The 22,631-nt window shown below is 41.4% G+C and overlaps 1 long non-coding RNA gene across 2 annotated transcripts in view; it reads left to right on the top strand.

Annotated features, from left to right (window-relative positions):
- The first annotated feature begins 12,369 nt into the window (after window positions 1-12,369).
- The window catches only part of LOC123386059, an 81,937-nt gene continuing 71,675 nt past the window's right edge, over window positions 12,370-22,631 (top strand). For both annotated transcript variants that reach the window (XR_006599560.1, XR_006599561.1), the window contains exons 1-2: window positions 12,370-14,171; window positions 15,907-15,979. This is a non-coding gene — a long non-coding RNA (uncharacterized LOC123386059). The remainder of the gene's footprint in view (window positions 14,172-15,906; window positions 15,980-22,631) is intronic.

The following is a 22,631-nucleotide window of genomic DNA, read 5'->3' as shown; positions in this document are numbered from 1 at the left end:
ATTTTGATGGTATCACTTTTTGATTTGCCTTGATTAAAAAAAATTTTTTTAATGTTTATTTATTTTTGAGAGAGAGAGACAGAGACAGAGTATGAGCAGGGGAGGCGCAGAGAGAGAGAGACACAGAATCTGAAACAGGCTCCAGGCTCTGCACTGTCAGCACAGAGCCTGAGGTGGGGCTTGAACTCATGAGCTGTGAGATTATGACCTGAGCTGAAGTCAGACACTTAACTGACTGAGCCATCCAGGTGCCCCTGATTTGCCTTGTTTTGATATCACATTTCTTGTGGCTCTAGCTCTTGTCATGGAAATCTGAGAAATATGCCTCCTCAAAGTGCCAGTACTTAACTACATGCATTTCCTAACTCTCAGAAACTAAATTTTAATAACAGCATTATCTCATTCCATTAATGACAACTGTCCATTCTTTCCCTTTTATACCTGTTTTGATGTTTTCTTACCTGCATCTCCACTTTGAGTGCTGCCTTCAGATGTCATGGATCTCTGTTGCTGCTGCCCTCGCTCATATATCCTCTTTCTGTACTTACTGTTGTCCTTGGCTAGGACTCCTGCATCCCAGTCCATCCTTACCTAGATTCCCTAGCTATTAATAGGAAGGTATTTATAGGTATATATTCCATTCTTTCTACAAGTAAGATTATTTTTAACATTTTATTGAGGTATAATATAGATGTAGAAACCAGCACATATTACAAGTGTACAGCTTACTGAATTTTTACAAACCAAAAATATCCATTCAACTAGCATCCTGCTCAAGAAACAATTATCAGCACCCCAGAAACCCTTCTCGTGTTAATCTTTAATTATTCCCATCATCATTGACTGCACTAAAGGTAACCACTCTTGACTTCTAACAGCACTTTAGTTTTACTAACAACATTTTAGTTTTGCTGTTTTTGTACTTTATATGAGTGTAATTATGCAATATATACTCTTTTGAGTGTGCTTCTTTTGCTTGCCATGTTTGTGAGATTCATCTATATTGTTGAAATGCAGTGTTCATTCTCACTGCTCTATGTACTCCTTTGTGTATATTTATTTATTCAGGTGTCCCTGAACATTTGACATTCCCATATTATCACTATTTTGGATAATACTGCCAATTTTTTTTTTTTTTTGAAAACAGAATTTAAACTTTTGTTGCTAAAGTTGGGAGTATATTTGAGAAGTGACAGAGTTACTATTATAGGTTGTCTTATTGGTACCCTCATGGAAGACAACATTATTCACTGCTCTACCTTTAAAGTTTAAGTAGCCTACCTTTAGTATTTTAATACTAAGGAATATGATGATTTAAACACCAGGGTTCAAGATTTCCTTTGAATTTCTTACCTTTCACTATTACTGAGAGTGTTTGGCAGTGTTCATCAGGAGATGCTTCTTGACAGGAAATCAATAATTTGTTATTAGATCTTATCAAGTACAGAGAGTAGACATTAGTTTCAGAAGGGAGTCAGAGCTTTAACTGGTTGCACTGATGTCTTGACAAATTTCATTTGAGATAACATAAGAGAAAAAGGGGAGTGAGGAGGATATGTGAACATTCAAAATCTGTTTTCTAAAAACACGTAAAGATTTACTGTTTAATTAATCTCTATTTCAAGCTCTTCCCAGGGGCTCTGCCAAGGGTACTGTGATAAATCACACATAAAAATTGCATACACTATGATTTTTATGAAGAGGATTCTACATTATTTAGTCATGTTCGCAGTCATGCATGTCTGCACGCTAAACACTGGTTATCAGTGATTAATGGACAACATGCTTGAACAATGCTCTCCTACTTGAGCTAATGAACTAAATAGTTTATTTCATGCTCCATTTCCACAAATAAATGGCTGTAATACATAATGTGATAATTCCTGATCTCTTTGCAGTGCGTTTTCTTGTCTTTAATGAACACAGAAACTTTCAAAAATCAAATTTAGTCAGGCATTGCAATGTGATTTTATACGTTGAATAGATTATAAAACGTTGCTGAAGTCAAAATATTTACACTGAAAGGAAAAGAGTTGCTAAAATTAGGCAAGAACTTGAAAGGATACAATGAAGAGTTTTAAAATAAAGTCACAATAAGCTTTTCTTTTATTTTCATTTCAATTATCCTCTTGGGGAAAACTAGTTATTCTACGCATTTATGTAAGCTTGTAAATAAACATTTATCTTTTCTTAATCATTTTGGTATGTTTCTATATAGTAGAATTTTGATTCATCTTCATATATCTAATGTTCACTTCTTCACTAATAGTTTTGTTTCTTTATCTTTCATAGGTTCTTATATAACCTTTATGTTAAACAAGAATAATCTGTGGGAGTGAATCGCCAGGTCACCTTAGTTTTGTCTCTTCTTGTCTTGACTGTCCTTTAAATCTAAACTATGGAGTTAATTCTTCCCCTGCTCCTGCTCCTGCTCCTGCTCCTTCTCCTTGGACAGATCTTTGACCAAAAGACAGATCTTTTGGTCTTTTGAGAGACCAGGCTTTTCTGGTCTCTCTTAGGTGATATAAACATTTCAACACTCACCAAATGCCAAAAGTTATCAAGCTTTTCTCTTCTTCATAATAATCAAATATCCAAACTTGCTTTAAGGTTGAGGTTTCTCTAATTAGCATTTCTACTCCTTCCACATTTTACTAATGCTATTTGTGGCCCTTGAAGGAGGGTGGAAGTAGGAGAATAGTAGGTGGATTCTTTTTTGATTGACATTGCCATCCTGATCTGGTTCTCTTTTGGGCTGAACAGATGTTTAAAAGTGAATCTATTTCTTGTGGGTGCTAGGGATATCTTACTAAGACAAATTTCCTTAAAGAGAATAAGCATTTATTGGTGCCTGGGTGGCTTAGTCAGTTAAGCCTCTGACTCTTTGATTTTTGCTCAGGTCATGATCTCATGGTTTGTGACTTTGAGCTTTGCACTGGGCTCTGCGCTGATGGTGCAGAGCCTGCTTGGGATTCTCTCTCTCCCATTCTCTCTCCCACTCTCTCTGTCCCTATCCTGCTCTCTCTCTCTCTCTCAAACTATATAGATAAAAAAATTAAAAGAAAAAAAAAGAGAGAATAAGCATTTAATTGTCACCTGGTCCTTTACTTCTTTTTCAGCCCCAAGTAATTTAGCAGTGTTTTTAGTTTCTTTCTGCTGTAATCTATTTTGCCCTTCAGGTAGTTTTTTGGACAAGGCCTAAGACTGAAGACTAGTTCTTTTCACCTTGTTCTTGAAGTGCAAGTCATAAGCAACTCAGGATTTACTTGTTCTGCCATTGGGAACAACTAGCCAGAGAAAATTACACTTTAGATTACACAGGTATGAGTAGACATCAGACCACTAGGTCCTCCAATTACAGAAGACACATATTTAGTCCTCTGAGTTACCTCACCGAAATCCCTTTCCCTGAGATGAAAGTACATTTCCTCCTTGCAGTAAGTGAAATTCACAACACAGTTCCAGGTCTCTTTAAAGAAATACTTTCCTCCCTATCCTTAAGCTCCAAATCCTTTTATACCCTCAATATGAGAAAGGAGTTTGAGGGCTGTGAAATTTTGTAAGTCATGCATATGTTCTATCACCTCCTTTGGGATGTGTTATCTATGGTCTCTTATTGACTCAGCCAAAATTCTTTCTTAACATCCTGTTTCATTTATTTTTATAACATCTTTGATAAAGCATAGAAGGCACTAAACATAAAGAAGGAAACAATTAACATATTCCCTGTCATAGGTTTCATTGAAAGTTGATTAAGTTTTTCATTTATGAAGGAGTAAGACTTCTGCTTTTGCCATGACAGAGTACCAGGGATCAGATTTACCCTTTTAATATAATAAAAAAACAGATGTAATACATTAAGCAAGTGTTTTCAAACATTGAACAGTAGGCAACACAGGACAATGATTCCTGACAGAAGGGAAACAAACAAGGTGAGCTTTACAGTAGTCTCTGTATACTGACTAGAGAGTTCTCCAGACTGCAGCAAAAGTGGAAAGAATTCATCACAAACACATAAACATCATAAGAAATGTTAAAGGAAGCCCTTCAGATAGAAGGATAATGATACCAGATGGAAATATGGGTCTGAAGAGAAGAATGAAGAGCACCAAAAAGTGTTAATATGTGAGTATAGCAGAACTGAAAGTCATCTCTATAGTGTCCACTTAAGCCCAGTGCACAGGGATATGTTGATTAACAAAAAAGGAAAGAACTGTATTAATAACTCTTTAGAAAAACTGACAGATTGTATAGTGCCAAAGTGGACACAATTTTCAAACCAGTTAATCTCCATGAAGTCTTTTGATACTATCCATGCCCACCTAGAAGGACAAGATAAAAAACGATGGGATATTTAAAGGGAGGAAGTTTGCTCCACTGAGCTATTCATTACTTTTCAGCTCTGTGTCCTACATGTTTAAGAAGAAAAAAAAGGACAGCAAAAGTATTCTTTTTGTGTACTTTGAATACAATGCTCAAACATAGTGAATATTGCAAAAGCACTTTAAACATTTCATGATACTCAGCTTTAGGCAAATTATCTTTATGGGTGGCGGGGACTTCATTTGAATCCATTAGTCTGTCTGGAAGGCAGGCTGCAGAGATGAAGTTAGTCTTTCTTTGTCTGGATGTCAGTGTCATATAGAGGGAGGACAGGTGGACTTTATAGCTGCTCAGTGTGGATAGGGATTCTGGTGCCTCCCAGAAACATCTCTACTCTTCCATAATACAACAAAGCAACTAATGTTATCTTTGAAACACTAAAATTTTATTTTCTTAAAAAAATTTTTTTTAATGTTTATTTATTTTTGAGAGAGAAAGAGAGAGCATGAATGGGAGAGGGGCAGAGAGAGGGGGGGGGACACAGAATCCAAAGCAAGCCCCAGGCTCTGAGCTGTCAGCACAGAGCCTGACACAGGGCTCAAACTCACAAACTGTGAGATCATGACCTGAGCTGAAGTCAAATGCTTAACTGATTGAACCACCCAGGTGACTCGAAACACAAAAATTTTAGATGATCATGTAATTCAAGAAAATTTTCTTTCTGGTATACTTTATATTTGTTGAAGAAAAAGATAAACTTTCATATCTTACATGCATTAATGATTATTATTTTTATTAGTATCCATATTTTTCAGTTGTATGAAATTTAATCATAACAACATTTTATAAATTTTCTAGACACCAGAAAAAGGCTCAGGAATCCAGGAAAATACTTTATGAAAGGCAGTTTCAAGAGTATTGCCGCACATGTATTTGAAATTGTCCTAAACATAGCTCGTTGTAGACTATCAGGGCATCTTTGATAACTTTCCACCAATGTTGCTTTTGGAAAACCAAGAATTTCAAATCTAGAAATATCAAAACAAAACAGTAGGCATGAGGAGATAAATTTTGAAAACTTGCTTGGGAATCCAAGGCCCTGTGAATGATATCAGATCAGCTTTTTACAATCTGAGGCTGATGGAAGCAACAGCCTCAGTTCATCAAGCTGGGGTGATATCCAGAGGCTCAGTTTTCAGAGGCAACCCTTTCTTTTTAAAGCATTGGAATAACACATGGAGTTAGAGAACTGGCATGTTGAAATACAAATGAAATACTCTCAAAGGCATTGACAGACTGATTTTTAGACATCTCTGTGATATTAATGCTACAGTATTAAATGAAAGTATTTTTCAATATGCACAGTGAAATTTTCTCCTATTCATGATGATTTTATATGAAATGTTGAAATCACTGTTTAACTCTCTTCATCACTGTAACTCTTATGTGATTACATGAAGATTCTTCTTCAGATAAATGTGTTATTTTAGCCATTATTCATTTTGGGAGTAAAATGATATATGCTTAAATCGTTATAAATTGTATAATCTTTGACCATCTTCATTATACTGAGTAGGTTAGCCATACACTAGTCAGAAAAGCAACAGGGCTCTGGGACATTGCGTTTTCTGTTGTCCCTGAAAATAGTTTCACACAGTCCTCTTGATGTGGTTTGAAGTGCTGGGGTTTGAAGCTGATGGCCAAGAAAGAATTCTTCAGATGTCTTCAGTGCAAAAAGGTGTTTTTATTAAAGCATGGGGGCAGGACCTGTGGGCAGAAAGGGCTACACAGGGGTTGTGAAGAGTGACTGATTATATACTTGGGAGTTGGGGGAGGTAAAGACAAGGGGAAGTTTCCAAAAAGGCTTTCTATGTTAAAGAAGATTCACAGGATCCTGGAGTCCTAGCTATTGTCAAGCTAAGGTTGTTTTTCCTCCAGCAAAGCATTAACATTAAGACAGTTGGGAGCTCCTGGAGGAATATCCTACTCTGCCTGTCTCAAGTATTTGTCAGTGGGCTTCATGTTATTAGGAAATTTAATTTTATATGCATTTCTTTTCTGCCTTTGTTCCCCACATCACTCTCTCTTCTATAAAACCAAAAACATATATTTAGTATAGTCTTTATAGCAATAGGAACTTGTATTCTTGTCTGAATAAGAGAACAGCAAATGATATACATGTTTTTCCCTTTGAATAACAAATTCATATTCATATTTTAATTAATTTCAAATAAGTCCTCCTGTCGGGTGTCTGGTCCCCAGAGCCAGCTTACTACACTTTGATGAGAAGGGATACTTAGAGAATCATGGCCTCATTGACTTCCCTACTGTGATTGCAATCACTGGTCCAGTAAACAATAAAAAAAAGCAATAAAAAAACAATAAAAACAGACCTTCTGAATAGGTCTGTTAGCAATAGGACTTTTCTCTCTTTCTTTCTTTCTTTCTTTCTTTCTTTCTTTCTTTCTTTCTTTCTTTCTTTTTCTCTTTCTCTCTTTTTCTTTCTTTCTTTCTTTTTTTTTTTAAATTTGCAATCCTATTAAGGGAAAACTTTAGACTTCTTTACATACCACAGGATTGTATTGGTCCTTTGGTTTTTGTGCTCATAAATTTACATCTCACTGACTTCACTTGTCCATTTTACAAAAAGGTATTCTTTATGTTGGTTACCATAGAAACCAGAAGTGCTCCATTTGTATGTAATTCTTTGCATATATTCCCTCCCTTTTCTTGCATTTCAAGTCAACCACATTGCATTATGTGCGTTTTATGTGGAATAACCTTTGTTTGCTTAAGCCTTTCATGAAACAAAGCTTTATAACTTCTAACATGTTACTTTATATTAATCTAAATCGTAATTTTGACTTGTAAATTTTGCTGAAAAATGACTGAATAAAACAAATGTTTTCTAAATAAAATAGCACACACACTTTTGAATTGAAATAGCATGGGAAAATCAAGACATCAGTAGACTTCTTTGGAAGAGCTCTAAATGTTACTTTGCTAAACCAGGAAGAAAAATTTTAAGAATAATTTCAAAGGGTAACTGTTTTGGCAAACATTATATTCAGCTACATGGAAAACAGTTACTGAGTAACTCTTAGGGGCCCAGATTTGTCCTGGGTCAAGGGAATACAAAGACTTTGAGGATGGAGTCACTGTCTTCAAGGTGCTTACAGATCAGTTTGAATGCAGAGACTATAGGTGAAATAGAAGCTGTGGAAGTTAGATTCTTTTCAGCCATGCCACTTGAGGTTATGCAGAATATGCATGCATTTTACACAATGAAAAACACATGATTGAGACACTTTTTTCCTTTCTCTACATTTAGTCAGAAGCCTCCGGTAAAGATGTCTTCTTTGCCAGTTTCTTTTCCTATGTCAGTTTTGATTTTTGGATTATTTGCCTTTCCTGTACATTCCTCTCAATAATACTGTTTTTTTTAAATTTATTTATTTTGAGAGAGAAAGAGAGATTGCATGTGCATACATGAGCAGGGGATGGGCAGAGAGAGAGGGAGAGAGAATCCCAAGCAGGCTCCATTCTGTCAGCCCAGAGCCTGACACAGGGCTCTAGCCCATGAACTGTGAGATCATAACCTGAGCTGAAATCAAAAGTCAGACGCTCAGCTAACTGAGCCACCCAGGTGCCCCCTCCCAATAATATTTATATTATAGAGCTAAAAGAGAATTTTGTATTAGTATCCAGGACATCCATAATTAGCCCTGCCTTTGCCACTCATTGGCTATGAAACTGGGTGCCCTTGAGCACGTCACTTTACTTCACTCTGCTTCTTTGTTGAAATCAGTAAAGTAAGAGGTGATGAGGGTTTTTTTAAGAACCTGTATCATTCTAGGAAATGAATTCTGTCTGATTCATTTATCCTAAAAAGCTATTTTCAGCTTTTTACCATGTTATAAATTCTAAGCAGTCTATATGAAAAACCTGTTAGAATCCCCAGAAGTCTCTGGAGTTATGCCAGGAATGTCAGCTGAGGAGGAAAGTAGTAGACAGGTCATTTTGGCTTGAGTCACCTTGTGGCTTCAGCATGTTGACAGGTGTACAAAATGCCCATATTTTTTAGGGGCTGTGTTCCAATATGACAATCTCTGTGAAGCAGTCTCAGGATTGGGCCATCTGCTGAGGTAATTTGTGGTTTAGTTAGAGTACTCCTCCACCAAAGAGCCTTTTTTTATTTAGATACACCATCAGCTTAGAACCCATTTACAGTTTCACACATATGATGTGAAAACATCTAAGTGTCCATAATATATTTTCTCTAAGGCCTTAGTTTAGCTTTCTGTAGATATAGTCACTCTCCTAACAATTGTTAAATATTTGGGAGTTATTGGGCTAAAATAATACTAGGTCTGCTCATGTCTTCACTCTCACTGTGAATGTCTGCTATCTGTCAGTTTCATAGTTTCTTTGTGAGCAATAAATGAGTGGATGTAAATGTACTTTGTTACCCAAAAAGGGTTATAGAAATATATATCATTGTTTATTAAAAGTGTTTTGGTGTTCTTGCCACCACAAGACTATTATCAATATAATCACAGTGTTTTTACTTTTGGTAAAGTGAAGCGGAAAGTGGTGATACCTCTTTCACACCTCTGTGTCCTCTTTGCCTAAATTGCTTCCATTACTATCTGTGGCGCAGTATCTTCAGCCTACTCTCTTAATGTGGCTTTCATATTTCTAATCTAACTTAAACTTATCTCCCCCTTGAAGACTCAGCATTGCTCATAGACTTCTCAAGTGCTGGCTGTTTTCTCTTCCTTATCTTTTGTACCACTGTAGCAGGATTCCCACACAGAGAGATGGGACATTGAGACCTTTTATTTTTGTCCAGGAAGCAACTTTATTCATTGTGCCAGCATGGGCTCAGTGGGTTTGTATGTGAAAAACTGAGCCCTGAGCACAGCGGGGTATAGACTTTTATGCAATTTATACTTCTTTGTCTCCCCTATATGGTGACATATAGTCTGATTGGACACAGTCCAAGTTACAGAGTCGTGTCAGAGCTATGCATATGTATATAGGAGTTGATTTGGCCATGTTGCCTTCCTTTGTTCTGCAGAGGCCTCCACCGTGTTCCTTAGGAGGGGCTCTACCACATTCCCCTTTTGACGTGTGGACCCCTATTTTGAGTCAAAGAGCATCATCTTGGTTTAGAGGTTTATATTTCATAACATCATCACGTGCATGGCCATTCAATTATTGCCTCAATGAGGCTGGAGACAGACCGTATAACCAGGGGAGCTAGGCAAGGTAGGATTAAGCAAGCACCCAAAATCAAGAGGATAATACCTATGAGGGTTTTGAATCTCTCAAGAGTTGAAAACCATCCTCCAAATACCTCCCTGGGGTTCCAATCTTTCCAGGTCTGGACTGGGACATGAGCTACTGTTCTCATTCAATCTGTGATATCCTCTAAGACTTTTCCTTCATCATCTATCTGTAGGCAGCAGTTGGTCAGGTTAAACTTTCCACAAACTCCTCCCTCAGAAGCAAGCAAGCAAGCAATCTAAGGTCCAGTGATTTTGATTGTTAGCGTTGTGCATTTTGGTCTGCTGCTTGGCTAGTAAGTTAAGAGCTCTGGCAGTTTCATTGGTTATAATTTCTGCAACTGCTTGCAGTCTGATTATGTGGTTTAGCACGTAAATGGGAGTGCGGTAGCCCCAGGAGCCATCCTCTGCCCAGGTGGCAGGGCCATAATATTGGATTATATGTTTGGGAGGCCATTCATCATCTTTCCATTTGCCAGTTTGTAGGGCACATCATTTCCTTTGAGTTCCCTGTCCCCATATACTTGGACTCCCAAATGTTCCCCTGTGGCAACTGGGAGAAGGACGAAAGATGGACGAATAGTTCTCAGCACACAGGATCCTGACCTGAGGGAAGTACTGCATGGGCTATCCTTCCACATATCCAGTACAGTCCACCTGGGGCCCACCATTCGATGGCTGCGTCGACATTGTCCCAAGCATCTCAGAGATCAGAGAAGTTAGACAAGGGGTGGGAGGATCTGGCTCAAGGTGATCTGGGGACCCCCACCATTGGGTTTCCCTGGGCAGTTGAGTTATAAAATCTTTGGCCTAGGTACATTAAGCTTCCCATAGAGATGGTGAACTTTCCTCCCCTCTGGGCAAAGCAGTTTTTCCCAAAAATTGAGGTTTTGAGGAGCCAAACCCTGGTAGTAAGACTGGGGTATTCTATTCCATTATAAGGTTCATGGAGATCTAATTCCCTAATTTCCCACGGCCGTTGATCCCCCATGTTGGTTCCCCCACATACATAACAAAAAGAGATCTTTAGAGTCTCTTCTAGGGCTAGAAACAAATTTTTAGTTGTGACAGAGACAGGAGGAGGACCCTTCTCCATTTCTTCATAAAAAGAGTGAAAGACCTGGTGGGTCATGGCCTTGTGTGTGACAGTATCTCTCTTAAAATACAACACAGTTCCTGGGTCTTTGCCCTGCCGACAGATAAGTATACCAACTCGGTGGTCCGTTTTCCATTTTGAGTCTCCTGGGTCAAGGATGGTAAAATTAATGGGGTTACAGGTTCCTGATTGGCAGTTGGACTCAGCCACACCCTTTTGGAGGAGTGCTGTTTTGTCTTTAGTCTGCCAGGTGGCCCATGTGACATAACTCTAACAAGCACAGAAGAATTCAGGTGCCTGGGGCCAGGAACCACAGGTACAAGACCCCTCACACATGTATTTATCATTGAGTCGGTACTCTCATTCCCATGTCTGGCCTCATCGTAACAAACCATACGGCAATGTGTCACCTATAGCTGTATATATATCCAAGAATATAGACACTGGCCAGTTTGGATTGATAATTTGAGTTTTGTTAATTAGTCGGCCTATACCAGTGGTGCTTGTCTTGGGGTGACTCTGGACTTCTAGCCATTCCTCAGTTGGAGAGTATTGTGGGTTGAAACAAGTGTATTGACACTCTTGTTGGCAGATAGAATAGGTAGTCTTATAGGGTATGCATGTCCCTAGGATGTTTCCCTAGCATGAGAAGTGGGTATGGTATAGTAAGGTCCAGTGATCTCCTGGCCTGACCTGGTTATGCGAATACATGGGTCACATGATCAGGAATTTAGGTCTATAGAAGGGATCCAGATTAGAAGCAACCGATACCAATGAAGAATCCTATTTACAAAAGGAAGGTGAGTGCTAACAGAAACCTGTCACCACAGTCCCAGCTGGCCAGGGCAGCCTCTGCCAGTCCTATGGTGAAAAGCGGAGCAAGAATCACAGTAACAGTGAGGAACAAGGGGTGACAGTGCATCACAATAAGGAAACGGATATAGAAAATAAGGATAGTCTGTCTGTTTCACTGGACTGGCAATTCCTTAAGCTTCTGCTGTGCATAGATTAGTCAGCTTCCAGAATGACTAAAGCAGGGCTGCAGTCTCCCAGAACCTCTGGAATCACAGATTGCTTCTTCAGTATGGTCAGCTTGCACGGTGTTAATGGATCAGGAATGCACTCCCAGTTTTGAGATGCTGGCTTCAACTCTGCTGTGGTGAATCCAGGGACCTACTTCGGCTACCTTTACTGCAGTAGGAGTGGACAAAATGATAGTGAATGGGCCCCTCTAGAGGGCTTTTAGGGGTTGGACATTCCACTCCTTTACCCATACAGCGTCTCCTGGTTTAAAGGGGTGAGCATCTGTGGTCAGACTCACAGGTAATCTCTCCCTAACCCAGTGGTGTAAGGTGGTTAGGGGAGAGTCCAGGGCCCACACCTGTTGCCTTAAGGCTAGATTGCCTATCTCATTTAGAACCTCCCTTATGCCCTTGATAATGGGGGGGGGTGCTCCTAAAGGAATTCATAAGGGGAGAACTCTGTTTGCTTAGTGCGGCTACACCTGATTTTTAACAAGGCGATTGGCAATACCTAGTGCCAGTGTAGGTGGGTTTGCTGACAAACTTTACTTAATTGCAGCTTCAGGGTTTGGTTCATTTGTTCCACCTTCCTGGAGCTCTGGGGTCAGAGTGCCGTATGTAACTTCCAGGTGATCTTTAACCCCTTTGCCACCAGCCGCACCACCTCAGCAAGGAACGCTGGTCTGTTATCTGATCCCATAGTGATAGGGATCCCAAATCGAGGAATGATTTCTTGTAGAAGTCGGGCCATATCATGTGCCTCTTCTGTGCGAGTAGGGAAGGCTTCCACCCACCCTGAGAAAAGGCACACAAAGACCAACAGATATGTATAGCCTCAGACTTGGGGAAGCTCAGTGAAGTCCACCATTATATTTTTCAAATGGAGCTTCCCAGACACTCTGCACCCCAGGGGCAGCCTTGGGTCCCTGACGTGGGTTAATCTGGGCACACATTTCACATTGCTCACACACGGCTCAGACAATGCTGGAGAGTCGAGGGATGTAGAAATGTCAGCTCAGCATAGTCTTGAGAGCTGTCCAGCCAATATGGGTTTCCTGATGGAACTGCTTGACAAAAGCTGGAGCCAGGGCCTCAGGAATTGCTACTCAGCTATTTTCAAATTCCCACCATCCACCTGGGAGGTAGCTTCCATTTTCAGTCTTAAAACAGGTACTGTCATGTTGTAATTAGGGTCCCATTCTGCCAGTGGACTAGGGAACAGTGCAGCGGTTAAAGCTGCTGATTCTGCTGTTTCTTTGGAGACCGCAAGCTTTCCTCTCGGTCTGCCTTATGGTTTCCCTGTGCAGCCATGGTGTCTCCCTTTTGTTGTCCCTGACAATGCATGATGGCCAATATTTTAGGGGTCACACAGTGTCTAAGAGTTTAAGGATTTCCTTATCACACTTTATATCTTTTCTTCCTGAGTTTATTAGACCCTTCTCTTTATATAAAGCCCCATATATGTGGAAGGTGGTGAAAGCATACTTAGAGTCTGCATACATATTAACACGTATCCCTGCTGCCAGTTGGAGGGCCCAGGTTAGCATGATAAGCTCTGCCTTCTGTGCCAAAGTGCCCTTTGGCAGGGGTTTGGCCTCAGTGATAGAATTCAGGGTTACCACAGAATACCCTACAAGGCATCTTCCCTCTTTCACAAAAATGCTACTGGCAGTGAAATACTCAGCATCAGGGTCCTTGAGGGGCTGGTCTCTTAAGTCTAGTTGACTGGAGAACACTTCACCTCATTCATGACTTCAATGCAGTCATGATATGGTTGACCTGGCCCGACAAGCTGTAGGGTTTCAGGGTTTAGTGTCCACACTACTTCTAGGTGAATGCGTGGGTTCTTACATAGCATTCCCTGATATCTGACCATCTGGGCTTTGATTAGCCAGTATTGTCCTTTGTACTCCATTAATGTCAACACTGAATGTGGCACTCAGACTGTCAATTCTTGTCCCATAGTTAAGTTGTCAGCCTCAGACACTAAGAACACTGCAAGTGCCTGTAGGCAGTATGGCCAGCCTTGGGCAACAGAGTCAAGTTGATTGAGACATATGTCACTGGGTGATGCCATGACCCCAACATCTGGGTTAGGACTCACTCCCACCACGATGCCAGTAGTTCATGAATGTACAAGAAGAAGGGCTTGGGCATGTCTGGGAGCCCTGGACCAGGAGTGTCGGTGAGGGACTATTTGATCTCTTCAAAGGCTCATTGCTGTACTTGCTCCCATAACAGAGGTTCCTGCTCTCCTCCCTTTGTGGCCTCATAAAGGGGTTTGGCCAAGACTGAAAAGTTAGTTATCTAGATTCTACAGAAACCTGCGGCCCAGAGAAACTCCTGAACCTGACATCGGGTCAATGGGACCGGGATCGAACAAATGACCTGTTTTCTCTCCAGGCTGAGTAGGCGCTGCCCCTGGGAGAGGTGAAAGCCAAGGTACTTGACTTTCTTTTGACAGATTTGGGCCTTTTTCCTTGAGACATTATAGCCAGTTTCCCATAGGATGGTAAGGAGCTGCCGACTTCCTTCCATGCAGTCCTCCCAAGAACTTCCAGCTGTAGTAAGTCATCTACGTGCTGAAGCAAGACACAGCCATGTTGATCTGCTGGGAAGGCTCTTAGGTCTGAGGCAAATACAGTGCCAAAAATGGTGGGGGAGTTATTGAACCCCTGAGGCAATCTGGTCCAAGTCAACTGGCTCTTGTCACCATTTTCAGGATTCTCCCCCTGGAAGGTGAAGAACAGTTGATTCTGGGGGTGGGGGGCAGGTGGATGCAAAAGAAGGCATCGTTGAGGTCTAGGCATGTGAAGAAGGCAGCTTCAGTGTGGATAAAACCCAAGAGAGTGTGAGGGTTCAGGACAACAGGGTGAAGAGTGATGGTGGCCTGGTTTACTTCGTGCAGGTCTTGAACGGGCAGATGGTCATTGGTGCCTGGCTTCTGGCCAGATGACCAACAGGGTCAGAGGATCCTGTATTTTAGGAGCCTCTCCAGGTCCTTCTTTATCCCCACCTGTGCCTTATGAGGGATGAAATATTGTTTTTCATGGATGGGCTCTGCCCCTGGCTTTAGTTCTACAATTACTGGAGGTATGTTCCTGGCTAGTCCTGGTGGGTCATCCTCAGCCCACATCCCCAGTACTCTGAAGGGAAGCTCAGGTCCCTATTGTAGCTCCTCCCTGACACTATAGTAGTGCCATTCTTCCCTTTGGGGAATCATGAGAGTCATAATCTTTGCTTCCAGCTTTGTAGGGTCAGAGCAACTTGTCCATGGGAGTTGAAATTTATCTGGGCCTGCAGTTTTCTAACAGGTCCTGGCCCATTAAAGCCATGGGGCAGCTGGGGAGGTACAGAAATTCACGGATGACTTCATGGCCACCTAAACTGCATCACCAAGGCAGCAGGAGGGACTGCACGTCTGATTGCCTGTGGCCCCCCACAATGGTGGCTTGTCTCTGTGAGAGGGGGCCCACAGGTTGAGTCACCACAAAGTATTCTGCCCCAGTATCTACCATGAAGTCGTTGGGTGCCCCCCCCCCCTCCACATTCATTTGGACCATAGGCTCTTGGGGGCCTAACCAAATAGAGCCTGGTCTGTACTAGTCCTCCTCATAGTCCTCCATGGTGGCTAGCCCCACAAAATCATCTTCAGGGGCCCCAGGTGATGCTGGTTAGTACAGGCCCTGGAGCACACAACCTCTTTCTTTTTGCTTGGGGCCCTGCTGAGAATTACCCAGCCACAGGGGGCACTCAGTTTTCCAGTGGCCTGCCTGATGACAGTGAGCATACTGGTTGTGTCCTAACTTTGGTCCTGGGTGAGATGATCTTCCCCAACGTTCCTCTTGTTGGCCCTGGTCCTGTCCCTGCTGGATAACCAGCACCTCTGGATCAGAAGGGGTATAGAGATGAAATGTCTCACATAGTTTCTTACGGAACTGGCTTGGGCTCTCCTCGGGTCCCTGGAAGCACTTCTAGGGTTTTACTTATATTTATGGCCTTTCCCCTCCCTTTTTTCATGCTGTTTAGAAGGGCTTGATACTGTTCACTCCTTGTGAGCCCTCCATCTACACTTGAGTCATTTGAGTCCCGTTTGGGTCCTCCCTAGGGAAGTGAGCCCAAGCATAAGCCTGGGTGTCTAGTGTTCCAGCTGAGTATTCTCCTCTAACCATTTTAGGGCTGCCTGGGTAATTCAGCGATGTTCCTCCATGTTGAAGAGGGTCAGGAGGAGTTGGCAGCAGTCCATCCAGGTAGGTTTATGGATTTGAATTATGGACTGCATTAGGTGAATCATAGACTGGGGCTTCTCCATACAGGAGGTAGTATGATGCTTCCAATTTAGGAAGTCCTTAGTGGTAAAGGGTTGGTACACAAAACACACTGACATCCTTGGATCTGGCCTTCCTGACCATAATAGACGGATCCCCTAGTTTCCCTCAGTGGCATCTGTAGGGCTCCCCAGTGTTGCTGAGGGGAGGGACTGTCTTCACTGGACTGATCATCTAGTTGCTTTCCAAAAGGGGTGTATGGGATTAGGACCAGGTGAGCCAGTCACATCTGGAGGGGCTGGTAGTGCTGGAAGTGGTGAGGTCTTGGGGATAAGGGCAAGCTCCAGTGGGGTTTTGGCATTGGGGGCAGCTGGAAGCACAGGTGGCAGTGAGGGATACAGTGGGGCAGATGGTGGTGGGGTCTCCTTAGGCGCTCCTGACAGTATGGATTTTTCAGTTTTTGGTCAGCATTTGGAGGAAGCTGTGACAAGAGCCATCATAACTTTATAGTTCTCTTCAATATAGAGTTTTAGCCAAGGTGGCTGGGATAGGATCAGGTGTTGCCAACAGTCAATGTAAGGAAATTGGTCAGGGTGGCCTGGATCCCCCACGACAACCCTGAACACTTGGCCAACTAGTTCCTTATCAAGTGAGCCATCAGAAGGCCAGCTGACCCCAAACAATGGCCAATTTCATAGAATGTCCGCAGCTTTCTAGGAGTTAATTTCACACAATAATCTCCTGAATCCCTTTTTGAAATTCCTCCACATACACTCTAGGGGAGTTGGTTTATGCTGCTTCCCACCCATTTCCTCCACCTCATGGACAACTTTCATGCACAAGAGAGGAAAAAGGGGGGAAGGGAGGGACTAATTTGGAGAGGATGCACACTCGTTTGGGGCTACTCTCCTCTCTTAGCATTGGCGGGTTAGGTATCAAGCCCTGACCCAGATCAGATTCCTGAGGAAGTCTGACACTGCCTTAAGCCATATGAGGTCACCACAGAACCATGGATTGGGACTCAATACTCGCTTTGGCCCATTGGTCAGGTTGAAAGCCTTCTGCTGTCTGTCTTATTCACATAGTCACACACCAACTCCAACATGCTGCCCAGAGCTCAGTACCTTGGAGGTGGGGATTCATTCCTTGTGGAACTACTGGGTCAATTCTGGGAGGTGATCAGGCTTCCCTTCTGCCTCTTAGGGGCAGGTATACCAAAATGAACCTTGGTTCTTACCAGTCTGATGGGCAATGCTCCCTGAGCTGTTTCCAAGGCCTCTCCAGGTTCCACTGTACATCTGAGGTCCTTGTCCTGGCATTCTGGGAGGGATTAATCCCCTATGGATCAGCAGTCAGCTGGCACCAGGTGAAGTTACTTCTGGGTTTCTGAGGTTTATATCCCTGTGACAAAGGATGTGGAAATGCACTGCACCATCCCTGAATCCTGGATACAAGACTGGACATGAGCCCTCAAGAAATTTAGCAGGATTCTCGCAGAGAGATGGGACACCAAGCACCCCCACCCCCTTTTTTTTTCCAGAATGCAACTTAAAATATTATTTTTTAATGTTTATTTATTTTTGAGAGACAGAGACATAGCATGAGTGGGGGAGGGCAGATAGAGAGGGAGACACAGAATCTGAAGCAGGCTCCAGGCTGTCAGCTGTCAGCACAGAGCCTGATATGGGACACAAACTCACAAACTGTGAGATCATGACTAGAGCTGAAGTCAGATGCTTAATCGACTGAGCCACCCAGGCGCCCCAAGGATGCAACTTTAATTCGTTGTGCTGGTATGGGCTCAGTGGGTTCGAGCCTGAAAAACTTAGCCCTTAGCACAGGGGTATAGCCTTTTATGCAATTTCTACCTCCTTGTCCCCCCTATATGGTGACATATAGTCTGATTGGACACAAGTTACAGAGTCTGTCAGAGCTATGCATATGTGTATAGGAGTTGACTGGGCCACATTGCCTTCCTTTGTTCTGAGGAGGCCTCCACCACATTCCTTAGGGAGAGGGTCAGCCACACCACTGGTCTAGAGATGAGACAAGTGTCTTCTTTGTTCCTCACGGCTGCTTCCATTCCATCTATCTCTTCTTTTACTTTAAATCCCTCCACCACCAACTTGGTAGTAGCAAAAAGTGGTAGCTTTTTGTAGCTCTTGATGATAAACTATCCACTCTTTAATAATATGACGCTATATTCTAGCCACTTTGTTGATATCTACTTGTTTAATCTTTATAGCAATCCTATGAGGTCAATATTTTTATTGTCATCATTATCTCCATTTTGACACTGAGCACAACTGAGATACAGATGCTTTAAGCAATTTGCCTAAGACTGTAGAGTTGTAAGAAGCAAAGCTAGGATTCAAACCCCAGAAATATGGCTTAACTTTCCATGCTTTATCTGTATTGTTTCTGTCTATAGTGCTTCTGACCCCATTTCTCTCCATTCTCTTACCCTGACTTATTTTTCTTCAAAGCACTTATTACCACCTAAAATATTAAAAATTTGTCTTTTATTATCTGTTTCCACCCTGCCAAAATGTCAGCTCCATAAAAGCAGAGACATTGTTCTTTTTTTCAGTGCTTACAAGTGTATGGAATATAGTAGGTATTTAAAAAATATTTGATGAACGAATGGATGAACATCACATCATGTGCCGGTTATTTAGCGACTGCCTCTCTGCTGGAACTGGGACACTGCAAACAACCTTCCTACCTTGCAGGCTAGCTGGCCCTCTGTTAGGATCTGCCAGCAGGGTGCTTAGAGGGAAGCTGCAAGGCTGAAGAAGGAAGAGAGGTACTGAATCCTCCCTGTCTGCTGGTCTGCTACCTGCTCCTGTCAGTACCTTCCCAGCAATGCTCCTTCACTTCAGCAGCAGTTTCTTCCTATAGCTGTAGTGGGTCAAAATCACAGTTTTTCTAATGCCTGAAGAACCAGCCCATAATGACCACTCAGAGATACCAGAACCCCTCCTCAGAAATCATGAGTGTCAGGTCCTTGGGTCCCTTCTCCAGGCATCTTATTTTTATTTTTATTTTTTATTTTTTTATTTACCATTTGAAATTTATTATTTTTATGAAATTTATTGTCAAATTGGTTTCCATACAACACCCAGTGCTCATCCCAATAGGTGCCCTCCTCAATGCCTATCACCCACTTTCCCCTCCCCCCATCCCCCATCAACCCTCAGTTTGTTCTCAGTATTTAAGAGCCTCTTATAGTTTGCCTCCCTCCCTCTCTGTAACTTTTTTTCCCCCCTTCCCCACCCCCTGGTCTTTTGTTGAGTTTCTCAGAATACACGTATGACTGAAAACATATGCTATCTGTCTTTCTCTCTGTGACTTATTTCACTTAGCATAACACTCTCCAGTTCCATCCATGTTGCTACAAATGACCAGATTTCATTCTTTCTCATTGCCAAGTAGTATTCCATTGTATATATAAATAACATCTTCTTTATCCATTCGTCAGTTGGTGGACATCTAGGCTCTTTCCATAATTTGGCTATTGTTGAAAGTGCTGCTATAAACATTGGGGTACATGAGCCCCTATGCATCAGCACTCCTGTATCCCTTGGGTAAATTCCTAGCAGTGCTATTGCTGGGTCATAGGGTAGATCTGTTTTTAATGTTTTGAGGAACCTCCACATTGTTTTCCAGAGTGGCTGCACCAGTTTGCATTCATACCAACAGTGCAAGAGGGTCCCCATTTCTCCACATCCTCACCAGCATCTGTAGTCTCCTGATTTGTTCATTTTAGCCACTCTGACTGGCATGAGGTGGTATATGAATGTGGTTTTGATTTGTATTTCCCTGATGAGGAGTGTCGTTGAGCATCTTTTCATGTGCCTGTTGGCCATTTGGATGTCTTCTTTAGAGAAGTGTCTATTTATGTCTTCTGCCCATTTCTTCCCTGGATTATTTGTTTTTCAGGTGTGGAGTTTGGTGAGTTCTTTATAGATTTTGGATACTAGTCCTTTCTCTAATATGTCATTTGCAAATTTATTTTCCCATTCCGTCAGTTACCTTTTAGTTTTGTTGATTGTTTCCTTTGCAGTGCAGAAGCTTTTTATCTTGGTGAGGTCCCAATAGCTCATTTTTGCTTTTAATTCCCTTGCCTTTGGAGATGTGTCAAGTAAGAAATTGCTGTGGCTGAGGTTAGAGAGGTTCCTTCCTGCTTTCTCCTCTAGAGTTTTGATGGTTTCCAGTCTCACATTCAGGTCCTTCATCCATTTTGAGTTTATCTTTGTGAATGGTGTAAGAAAGTGGTCTAGTTTCAACCTTCTGCATGTTGCTGTCCAGTTCTCCTAGCACCATTTGTTAAAGAGACTGTCTTTTATCCATTGGATATTCTTTCCTGCTTTGTCAAAGATTAGTTGATCACACTTTTGGGGGTCCAATTCTGGAGTCTCTATTCTATTCCATTGGTCTATGTGTCTGTTTTTGTGCCAATACCATGCTGTCTTCATGATTACAGCTTTGTAGTAGAGACTAAAGTCTGGGATTGTGATGCCTCCCACTTTGGTCTTCTTCTATATCACTTTGGCTATTTGGGGTCTTTCATGATTCCATACAAATTTTAGGATTGCTTGTTCTAGCTTCAAGAAGAATGCTGGTGCAATTTTGATTGGGATTGCATTGAATGTGTAGATTGCTTTGGGTAGTATTAACATTTTAACAATATTTATTCTTCCAATCTGTGAGCATGGAATGTTTTTCTATTTCTTTGTATCTTCTTCAATTTCTTTCATAAGCTTTCTACAGATTTCAGCATACAGATCTTTAATGACTTTGGTTAGGTTTATTCCTAGGTATTTTATGCTTCTTGGTGCAATTGTGAATGGGATCAGTTTCTTTATTTGTCTTTCTGTTGCTTCATTATTAGTGTATAAGAATGCAACTGATTTCTGTACATTCATTTTTTACCCTGTGACTTTGCTGAATTCATGTATCAGTTCTAGCAGACTTTTGGTGGAGTCTATCACGTTTTCCATGTATAATATCATGTCATCTGCAAAAAGTGAAACCTGACTTCCTCTTTGCCAATTTTGATGCCTTTGATTTCCCTTTGTTGTCTGATTGCTGATGCTAGCACTTCAACACTATGTTAAACAACAGCAGTGAAAGTGGACATCCCTGTCATGTTCCTGATCTCATGGGGAAAGCTCTCAGTTTTTCCCCATTGAGGATGATATTAGCTGTGGGTTTTTCGAAATGGCTTTTATGATGTTTAAGTATGTTCCTTCTATCCCGACTTTCTGGAGGGTTTTTACTAAGAAAGGATGCTGTATTTTGTCAAATGCTTTTTCTGCATCGATTGACAGTATCATATGGTTCTTACCTTTTCTTTTATTAATGTGATGTATCACATTGATTGATTTGCGAATGTTGAACCAGCCCTGCATCCCAGGAATGAATCCCACTTGATCATGGTGAATAATTCTTTTTATATGCTGTTGAATTCAATTGGCTAGTGTCTCATTGAGAATTTTTGCATACATCTTCATCAAGGATATGGGCCTGTAGTTCTCTTTTTTTTTTTCCAGGAATCTCTCTTGGGAATCAAAGTAATGCTGGCTTCATAGAATGAGAGTGGAAGTTTTCCTTCCCTTTCTATTTTTTGGAACAGATTGAGAAGGATAGGTATTATCTCTGCTTTAAATGTCTGGTAGAATTCCCCTGGGAAGCCATCTGGTCCTGGATTCTTATTTGTTGGGAGATTTTTGATAACTGATTCAATTTCTTTGCCAGTTATGGGTCTGTTCAGATTTTCTATTTCTTCCTGGTTGAGTTTTGGAAGTGTGTGGGTGCTTAGGAATTTGTCCATTTCTTCCAGGTTGTCCAGTTTGTTGGCATATAATTTTTCATAGTATTCCCTGATAATTGCTTATATGTCTGAGGGGATTGGTTGTAATAATTCCATTTTCATTCATGATTTTATCTATTTGGGTCATCTCCCTTTTCTTTTTGAGAAGCCTGGCTAGAGGTTTATCAATGTTGTTTATTTTTTCAAAAAAACAACTCTTGGTTTCATTGATCTGCTATACTTTTTTTTTTTTTTAGATTCTATATTGTTTATTTCTACTCTGATCTTTATTATTTTTCTTCTGCTGGGCTTGGGGTGTCTTTGCTGTTCTGCTTCTATTTCCTTTAGGTGTGCTGTTAGATTTTGTATTTGGGATTTTTCTTGTTTCTTGATATAGGCCTCGATTGCAATGTATTTTCCTCTCAGGACTGCCTTCACTGCATCCCAAAGCATTTGGATTGTTGTATTTTCATTTTCGTTTGTTTCCATATAATTTTTAATTTCTTCTCTAATTGTCTGGTTGACCCACTCATTCTTTAGTAGGGTGTTCTTTAACCTCCATGCTTTTGGAGGTTTTCCAGACTTTTTCCTGTGATTGATTTCAAGTTTCATAGCATTGTGGTCTGAAAGTGTGCAGGGTATGATCTCAGTTCTTTTATATTTATGAAGGGCTGTTTTGTGACCCAGTATGTGATCTATCGTGGAGAATGTTCCCTGGGCACTCAATAAGAAAGTATGTTCCGTTGCTTTGGGATGCAGAGTTCTAAATATATCTCTCAAGTCCATCTTGTCCAATGTATCATTCAGAGCCCTTGTTTC

The sequence above is a fragment of the Felis catus genome, chromosome B3 (assembly GCF_018350175.1).
Source record: "Felis catus isolate Fca126 chromosome B3, F.catus_Fca126_mat1.0, whole genome shotgun sequence".
Classification (NCBI taxonomy): Eukaryota; Metazoa; Chordata; class Mammalia; order Carnivora; family Felidae; genus Felis; species Felis catus.
Note: the sequence above shows the minus strand (reverse complement) of the source record. Positions and strands in the feature narration are given on the sequence as shown.